The following is a 9,261-nucleotide window of genomic DNA, read 5'->3' as shown; positions in this document are numbered from 1 at the left end:
CAGCCGGGCTATTTGTTGACAGTTTTCAGTCTGACGCCCCATTTCCTGTGTTCCGGTGTTTCTGTTGTGTTCTTACTTACTAACTCTTACAATTTCTACCTACAAAATGTACAATTACACTCGAATTGCGAGAATTTGAGAGAGAGAGAGGAACTAAAACCATTGTTCGAACCTGGCAACTACCAGCTCAGTACGGTAAAAGAATGTTATCAAACTCTAGGAATGTTAACAAGTCTTCACCCCGAAGTGTGTAAAACGCGTGTGGAAAACATGAAGCAAACTGCAAGAAATCGACAAATGGACTTCCTAACATACGTGGAAACGTACCAATACCGAGAGCCAAGCAAGAAGAGAAGAAAAAAGTACGCAACGCCGGTAAGTGATCGCGCCTCGAGTAAGAGTCGGTCTGCTAGTAGAATTCTATTAATCATTTCTCTCTTTTTTGCTGTTAGATGATGGCTGGTAGATTGGCCCGCTTTGCGAAAATGGAAACTTTCCACCAAGCTGAGTATTTGCAGTTGACGGGTTCCAAGGGGGAGGAGGAGAATACGAACGCCGGATCAGGATCAGAATGCGACGGAGAGGAAATTGAAATTAACATTGTGCCACGGCAAAGTGTGGAAGCAAATCAAAATGGCGAAGAGGATTTCGTGCTCGTTCCTCTTCGCCAGCAGCAGCAGCAGCAGCAACAGCTAAAAGAGTATGAGACGAAAATTTTAAAGATGCAAGAGGAGATAGAAAAACTTAAACAACAGTTGGCCTGCAATTGTTGCTCAATCAGTTCATTCCAAAAATCCCCGCAAGCTTTGGCCTTGCCCGTGAGGAACGAAGATGAATTAGCTCAGCTGAATAAGGCTTCGCAGGCGCAGGTCGAGGGGAAGTTAAACATACTGTTCGTGAACGAAACTTACAAAACGAGCAGAAAACTAGTAAGTAAGTTAGCTTTTAAGCTATTTTCCCTAGAATTTTTGACAGAATGTACTTGGATGAGACAGAATGGGAACAAACTCACTACTACTAAGAGTCAGCCTCAAACGGTTGTTGTGTGATATTGAGTTTTGATGCGAGAATTAAAACAGTTTTATGATGAATTTGTGTTTAAATTACAAGTAATAATTAAGTTAAAATTGCTTGTGATACAAAAAAACCTCAATTGAGTAGTCTTCGATTAGTTTTAAAATACACAAGGTGTCTCAATGTTTTCGTCCAAACAAAAAGGGCGAAAGGACGTTCCCAAATTCGGCACTTTGGTGTGAAGGCGTCGGTCTCAAATTTATTCACCGATCCTTGTGTTCGTGTGTGGCGTGGCCGATCTGCACATCCACGCCAAGCCGGAGAACAAAAGATTTCCTGTTTTTTCTTGTCACCATCTGACCATTGGCTTCGTGACGCTACGTGTTACGTGTTTTACGTGTTTATAATGGATAATTTAACGGTGCAAGGAAACGCAAGAGAGTATAAAAGAGGTGCAGGAGATTATACACAATTGCGGAATGCGTTAATGAGCAAACCAGCGTTGTTAAAAGATAAAATCGGAGAAGCTGGAAATAGAACAGCCGCGACAGACGAGTGGATTAAGCTTGCAGCGGATATGGAAATGGACGTTCCAAGCGTAAAGAAATTATACCAGTGTATGAAGAAGTTAAATGCTCGAAAAAAGCCGTTTAAAAGTTTTGTGGAAGGGTACAAGTATATTCCACTTGCACGATGCAAAAAATCACGCAAAAACATACCAAAAAAGTATGACAACTTGAACAAACAGCGGCAAGAAGCAGCGGCCAAACGACTTGAAAAAGCAGTTGGCAAAACCAACCATGTGTGTTATTTCTTATTCATTGTATTGTGATTTTATTTTAGTTTTTAAATTTTTTTATTCATCATTTCTTTCATTTATTAGATCGGACCACTAGATGATGATGATGCATCAGATGCATCAGATGCATCAGATTATGAACTCGACGTGGATCCCAACTTTCAGCTCGCTGTCTGAAGACTGCTTAAGTGTTGGAGATACGAAAAGTTCTCGCAGATAAACTGTAACTTTAATTCAACGATTTCGAGAGACTTGAGAGCTCCACGAAACATTTTTCTGTCCACTTCTCCCTGTAATGACAGGTGCCTCAGCCCAGATAGCTGCGCTAGTATCTCCAAAACTCCGCCAATGAATGCATCTGCATCTTGTGGTCCGTCTATTGAAAGATGCTTCAGTTTAGTCAGCTGCGCCAGCGACTTCAAAAAACCTTCTTCCGGATCGTTCAGATTAAGGTGTAGATAAGTTAGCTTTCCGTTCCAGCAGTGTGCACCGTTGCACCTACCCGTTCCAGCTGACTTAAAAGATATTTCGTAGATCGGCCAACGAGATAGTAGATTGGCGCAAGAAGATTTCGCTACAACCAGTGTGTTCCAGCGTGTGTGTGCTTGCCGGCGCGTCGGTTCCGTGAGACCGAAGACCAAGATACTAGCAGGTCCTTTCTAGCATGACACCGAGTATCTGCGCGGTTGAAGGGTGTTTTAACACTAGAAATAGGATTCGCAACTGCAGCTTACACCGGTTCCCGAAAGAGGACTTCATCTGTGAGCAATGGGTAGCTTTCTGTGGCAGGAACGATCTGCCCAGAGCACATCAACAGTTCGGTGCAATGCACATGAACAAAAACTACATGATATGCTCGGATCATTTTGAACCTCGGTGGCACTATAACCGCAACGACACAAGGCAAGGCCTACGCCCGCGTTCCATACCGACGCTGAGGGATCCCCGGAATGACGGTGGGGGTGGCGTTGGCGGTAGCGGTGACAGTGGCGATGACAGTGCCGGTGACAGTAGTGTTGGCAGTAGCGGTGGCAGTAGCGGAGGCGGTGGCGGTGGACGTAATTCCGCGATCGACACCTTTTTGTCGGCCTTCGTAGAGATCGTCGCCGACGTAGTGGAGGCGGGCATCGGTGCGCACGCCGCGCCTTTTGAGCACCAAGGTGTGAACCTCTCGACATTATTCATAGCGGCGGTCCGCGCCGCCTCAACCACCAGTGGAAGTCCGTCGTCCTCCTCCTCCGTTACCAGCGGCAGTGCGCCCGTCGCTCCGGGCAACCGCCCCGCAGTCCTTGCCATCGACATAACCCAGTACCTGGAGGAATTTAGGCGCCATCAGCGAAGGGCGGCGGAGGAAGATGCCGCGGCCGACGACGTACTGGCTGGCATGATCAACACGGTTGTACAGACAGGAGCCGTTGCCGCGCGGTATCCGCGGCGGACCCGCGCAACGACGACGGTGCGACGACTACAACCCCGACGAAGATCAGCACCACCTCCTCCACGGTACCGTCGCTGCCGTGGTGCGGCGGTGGTGGTTGTGGGCGTGGCGGGGCGGCGGCGCACACAAGAAAGAGCCTTTATAGCCTGGCAAGAGCCTGGCAAGAAAGTGAGCCTTTATAAGGCAAGCCAGCCATAGTGAGAGGAGTTGGCAGACAGGCTAGAAAAATGAAAAATTGAGTGCCTTTTTTTGTTCGGGGCGTTTCAAATCCCAGTGTACAAAATGACACGGTCACGGTCGCGGTCGTGGCGGCGATCGAGGCGTCCGACCCTTCCAGGAAGATTCAACGCGTTCTAGCGGAATGCGGAAAGAAAGTTTTCGAAGCATGGGGTGCCTTTGAAAAAAAGCATGACTTCTTCCTGAAGCTAACAGTACATATATTGGCCAGTTATCTTTATTCAAGGACAAATCCTCTAGGAGTGGAAATGATAGGTCAAGGAAAGAGGCTCGACATATTTGCTCAGAAAACTACCCACATGAGCTAATTTCAACTGTCCGCTCAGATGTTTCCATACTCTCATGTCAAATTCAGATGCTGACGAACGTGACTTTGGAACAGCGCGGGAAGAAGCGCAAGGCCAGTCAGGAAGAACAAGTGGACAGGCCTATGGAAAAAAAAGCACCATCGGCGACTGTGACAAAACTTCAAGCGCAAATGAAGGATGTACTGATGCCAGTAATTAAATGCAAAGACGCAGACGGACGAAAGCTATGCCAGCCGTTTTATGATACATCTGAAGAATCTGCCGCACTCCCAGATCCAATAAGTTAAAAATGTTGCGAACTGCAACTGGGTTGACAAAACAGACGGTTCTCTAAACTCGCGGTCTGGTGGATATGTTGTGGGAGTATCTCATTGTCGACGAAGGCCATCGGTTAAAAATAAAAACAGCGTTCTGTCGAAGGTGTTGCGCGCAAACTTCAAGAAAGTAGTGCGCCGGTTGCTGCTGACGGGAACGCCCCTGCAGAATAATCTGCCTGAGTTGTGGGCGCAAGGCCAGTCAGGAAGAACAAGTGGACAGGCCTATGGAAAAAAAAGCACCATCGGCGACTGTGACAAAACTTCAAGCGCAAATGAAGGATGTACTGATGCCAGTAATTAAATGCAAAAACGCAGACGGACGAAAGCTATGCCAGCCGTTTTGTGATACATCTGTAGAATCTGCCGCACTCCCACTGGCGAACGTGACTTTGGAACAGCGCGGGAAGAAGCGCAAGGCCAGTCAGAAAGAACAAGTGGACAAGCCTATGGAAAAAAGCACCATCGGCGACTGTGACAAAACTTCAAGCGCAAATGAGGGATGTACTGATGCCAGTAATTAAATGCAAAGACGCAGACGGACGAAAGCTATGCCAGCCGTTTTATGATACATCTGAAGAATCTGCCGCACTCCCAGATCCAATAAGTTAAAAATGTTGCGAACTGCAACTGGGTTGACAAATCAGACGGTTCTCTAAACTCGCGGTTCTTAAACTTTAGACTTTATTTTCATTAGTAGCAAAGTAATTACACGGAGAGAGGGTGGAGTGGAGAGTCGAGTTTAAAAAAAACCCGTCTGGCGGTACACGCTATTAATTAGCAACTGCCCGGCAACGGCGTCGTCGCCGGTCATCGCTCCGATCGCCAGCTAGTCCCGGCGATCGGGGTTACGCACACTGTTGTGGGTCAGCGCGGGGGAGTGAGATGGCCACACCACGTCCATCACATCTAGTAGTTCGCGCGTCGGTCGTCCTGGTGTGCTTCGGCGCTGAACACGGCGTGGCAATCCGTCAAAGTCGGCTGTTGTTTCCAACAGCTGTAGTGACCGATATCTCGTAAAGTATCGATCAAACAATTACAAATTTAAAGCACACCAATCAACACAACAAAAAACCTGATGGATCACACTTCCATCTGCGAGTTTTTTATGAAACGAGATGAAATCGACTCATTTTCTAAACGAATGGGTACTACACCCATGGGTAATGCGGGTGAGAAATGAGATGTGAGAAAACGATCGAGATCAAAGCGTGGTGAAGCACCTCACAAGGTGGCTAGCTAAACCAGGACTTACGGCCAGGAAGGTTCTTGTTATGTTGCAAGCACTTGTTTATTACTGGGTTGTTCTGATAAAATTATAGTGATTATGTGCGGAAAAGAGAGAAGCTACTTCTGTGCAAAAAAGAGAGAAAAGCAAACTCTTCACGCGGAGAAAGAAAGATCATAGCAAGTACGGCGGAGATAGTTGAGAAGACGGAAGGAGCGATTTGATTTTAAAGTTGCTGATAGCACGCTGTTTGGAACGATGCTTTCAATGTTTTTCAGACTCGCTACAAAAGGTGTTTGTTTCGCGACAGATTGTATCGTATTGTAACCAACGAAATTTTGCAAAATTTTAGAAAAATCCGAGCCGGAGCCGGTGCCGACTCACTGGCATACACGTTAACACTGTAGCCCTTGCCACGATCAACTAAGATGTTGGAATCAAAAAAAGGACTCCAAACTGAACTTTCTTGCTGTCGCCATCTTTAAGAAGCGACCAAAAGCAACATCAACCTCTTCCACACGCTCGGATGCGACAAAGTCTGCGCTGACCGCTGCACCCTCATCGTTATAGTAAAAAGGAAGGTCCATCCCCAAACTGCTCTACGGCGCCGAAATCATGTTGGGGTTGGGGTTTTTTGGCGCACTGATTACGAAACCACCACACACTTTCCGCACGCAGGCCTCCGCCGAGTCCGAAGTTTTCGCCGGGATACCCGCGAAAGAACCATTTTCGCCGGAGGAACTCCCTCCCGGTGAACGGCTCGGTGAAGCTCCCGCCCGAACTCAAGGTCACCCACCCTGTCAATTCTAATCGATAGACACCTTTTCTTCTTCCTTTCCCCTTTCATGCTTCTCTCCGACGGACGGACGGACGCGCTGCAGCTGTGAGCAATGGATTGATTTCTGCGGGGGGAACGATCTGCTTAGGATATACCAACAGCGCGGTGCAAAGCACATGTACAATAGCTACGTGATGTGCTCTGAACACTTCGCACCGGAAATGCTCAGTAGTCTCACCAACCACAGTCGGGGGTAAGTCAGGGTGTCATTCCACCAGCAGACTATTCCTGTTGCTACCGCTGTAGCCAAGAAGATAGCTCGACAGATGTTCGATAGACGAAGGTAGGTGTTTTTGAAATCCATAAATGCAGTTTTCCAAACCAAAATCCTTTCACTTGTTTGCTGACGCTCGGTCTGACTCTGTGAGATTTGTGGTGTTTTGTGCTGTTTTTTAACTCATCTTTAACGGATTTAAAAATGCAAATATTATGTTTATCAAATGAAAATTAGAAAACATGGAGTAATGTTAACATCGAACATTAGGGAAAATATATACGGATACGCGCAGCACTCGCGGTGAATTCATCAAAATGTTGGATGTTATAGAAACGGAGCCAGAAATTGCCAGAGCACTGAAAAATGGAGACCAATTCAAGAAATACGTTACAGGGTACTACAACGTAGTCGGCTTTGTACCGTATAACTTCCACTGTCTCCCTCCATGTAGTGGACTAATTTAGAAAGTCGTTCGTGTGTTTTTCTTTACTGTAACAACTGCTACGAAATAACAGCTGAAACTCCATAAATTGAAAACTATGCGAAGGATTATCGAAATGTTTGCTTACTGTTTCGATCACGTATGTGATTATTTGTTTGCCTACCCATCTAAAGCACGCTCGGAGCTGTTTCAACTGTTGACTAGTGCCATCAATCAAATTGGATCTCCACGTCGATAGCAGCAGCTTGGAAACCCTAAGTTCAAAGCATGGGTTGTACCAGCACGGCTAGGCTACACTGCGGCCCACATGCTAATGAGTTTGAGACCACTGGCCTAGATCATGCTACGGCGTGCTAAGGGAAGAAATCCCAGCAGCCTCAGCCACCGCCATGGCAACTAAAAGAGCCCCCGATTCTGCCGCGTTGTTTACCAAAAATTTGGCGAGAGCTCAGTAGCCTTTGGGAACAAAATCTACAATTGCAATCTACAGCGACAAGTAGCAGTGTGTGTCATGCATAGTCAGATCTGCTCGGTGGACGAGTACTAAAGTTTATCTCCTTCCGAAGCTGCACCTTCTTTCCATTACGGAGTCTTTCAATTCGAACTATCATCTTTAACTGGATGGAAGCGTTTTTGGTCATAGTTGATTCTGCAAGAGGCCATCAATTTATGTAGCCGTTTGACACCAGTCATCGACACCTTGGAACAGCTAACGAGGCTCAATCTCTTTAGCAAAGGGAACTTGCCCGGTATTTTGTTAAGGTGCCTTGCCCACTGTGCGAGCACTCGCCGCTGGCGTCGCGACACCAGCCGGGCTATTTGTTGACAGTTTTCAGTCTGAGTCCCCAGTTCCGGTGTTCCGGTGTTTGCTTCCGTTTGCTGTTGTGTTATTAACTCGTTATGTACAATTACACTAAAATTGCAAAATATTTGAGAGATCCTTGACTAAGACCATTGTTGGAACCAGGCTACCAGCTCAACGGTAATAGATTGTTATAAAACACTAGGAGCGTTGACGAATCTTGACCCCGAAGTGTGTAAGGCGCGTGTGGAAAACATGAAGCATAATGCAAGAAATCGACAAATGGACTTCCCAACATACGTGGAAACGTACCAATACCGAAAGAAGTCAAGCAAGAAGGGAAGAAGAAAGTACGCAACGCCGGTAAGTGATCGCGCCTCGCGTAAGAGTCGGTCTGCTAGTAGAATTCTATTAATCATTTCTCTCTTTTTTGCTGTTAGATGGCAGCTGGTACTGACAATTGGGAGGCCCCCTTTGCGGAAATGGAAACGTACCATCAAGCTGAATATTTGCGGTTGACGAACAGTACCCCTCCTACCTCTCCTTCAACCAGCACAGCCAACGTTTCCAAGGGGGAGGAGGATATCAATGGAGTTTACGAAGAGGATCTTCCAGAGAACGCCGGATCAGGATCAGAGTGCGACCGGATTGAACAACGAGAGGGATCAACAGCGACCACACAGTTTGAGGCACACGGAGATGAAAGTACCGCCGCCGAATTGTCGGGGCCATCGCCGAAGCCAGGGTCCGTGGAAAGCATGGAGACAGATCCGGTGTCACTTCCTGAAGGGGCCGTACTATATGACAGTAGCGAGACGAAAAAGAAAACCTCAGCGCGCGACACCATCTACGCCCGATCCACAACACGAGCCATCACCGTTAACCCTCTCATCAGTAGCAACATCAGTAGCAACAAATGCATCAACATCAGCAACATCAGCAGCAGCAACAAATGCAGCAACACCAGCAACATCAGCAGCGAGAAAAAAAAGAAAACTGCAACGCGCCACACCATCCACGCCAAGCGCCTCACAGCGCAACCCATCCACGTCGACCCTCGACGATATTCTGCCGATTGAGGACCGTCGCAAATTGTTGATGCTAAATTTCAGAGCGTTTGATGTCCCAGAGAACCAATTTAATATAGACATGGCAGACTATCTGCAAACAAAACTTGACGCTGAACCAAAAAGAACCCATAAAAAAGGAGAACCCCTATTCAAACACACAATAGATTACTTTTTCACCAGAGAATGTTTTAGGACTTGTGGGTGGGAGAATACCACTAAAAACCAAACAATCATTTTACAAAAGTTTCCCCGTATTATAGATGCAATATTTTATTCTCTAGTGTGTGAAGATGCGAATTATGAACGTGAACAATTTGACGACAAATTAATACGGGCTTTGCAACACGCAAAATAGTAATCACTAATCAAAAGTTAAAACTAAAGTAATAAAGAGAAAATGGAAGGAATTAACCATGAAGATGATGAACACTATTCTGTTTAAAACTGAAGAGAGATGAGAGTTACAAGACCTATCTTTCTACAAACATGGAGCACGATTGGTTAGCTCAGTGGTCTCAAACTGGGGGTCTACGGGCCGCATGCGGCCCGCGACA

General features: G+C 46.6%; 1 protein-coding gene across 1 annotated transcript in view; it reads right to left on the bottom strand.

The window, feature by feature from the left end:
- Positions 1-9,261, bottom strand: part of LOC128267724 (translocating chain-associated membrane protein 1) — a gene marked incomplete at its 3' end in the record, with an annotated part of 51,771 nt that overhangs the window by 24,838 nt on the left and 17,672 nt on the right. The window lies entirely within an intron of this gene.

The sequence above is a fragment of the Anopheles cruzii genome, chromosome 2 (assembly GCF_943734635.1).
Source record: "Anopheles cruzii chromosome 2, idAnoCruzAS_RS32_06, whole genome shotgun sequence".
Classification (NCBI taxonomy): Eukaryota; Metazoa; Arthropoda; class Insecta; order Diptera; family Culicidae; genus Anopheles; species Anopheles cruzii.
The sequence above is the reverse complement of the archived record's forward strand: the minus strand, read 5'-3'. Positions and strand labels throughout refer to the sequence as shown.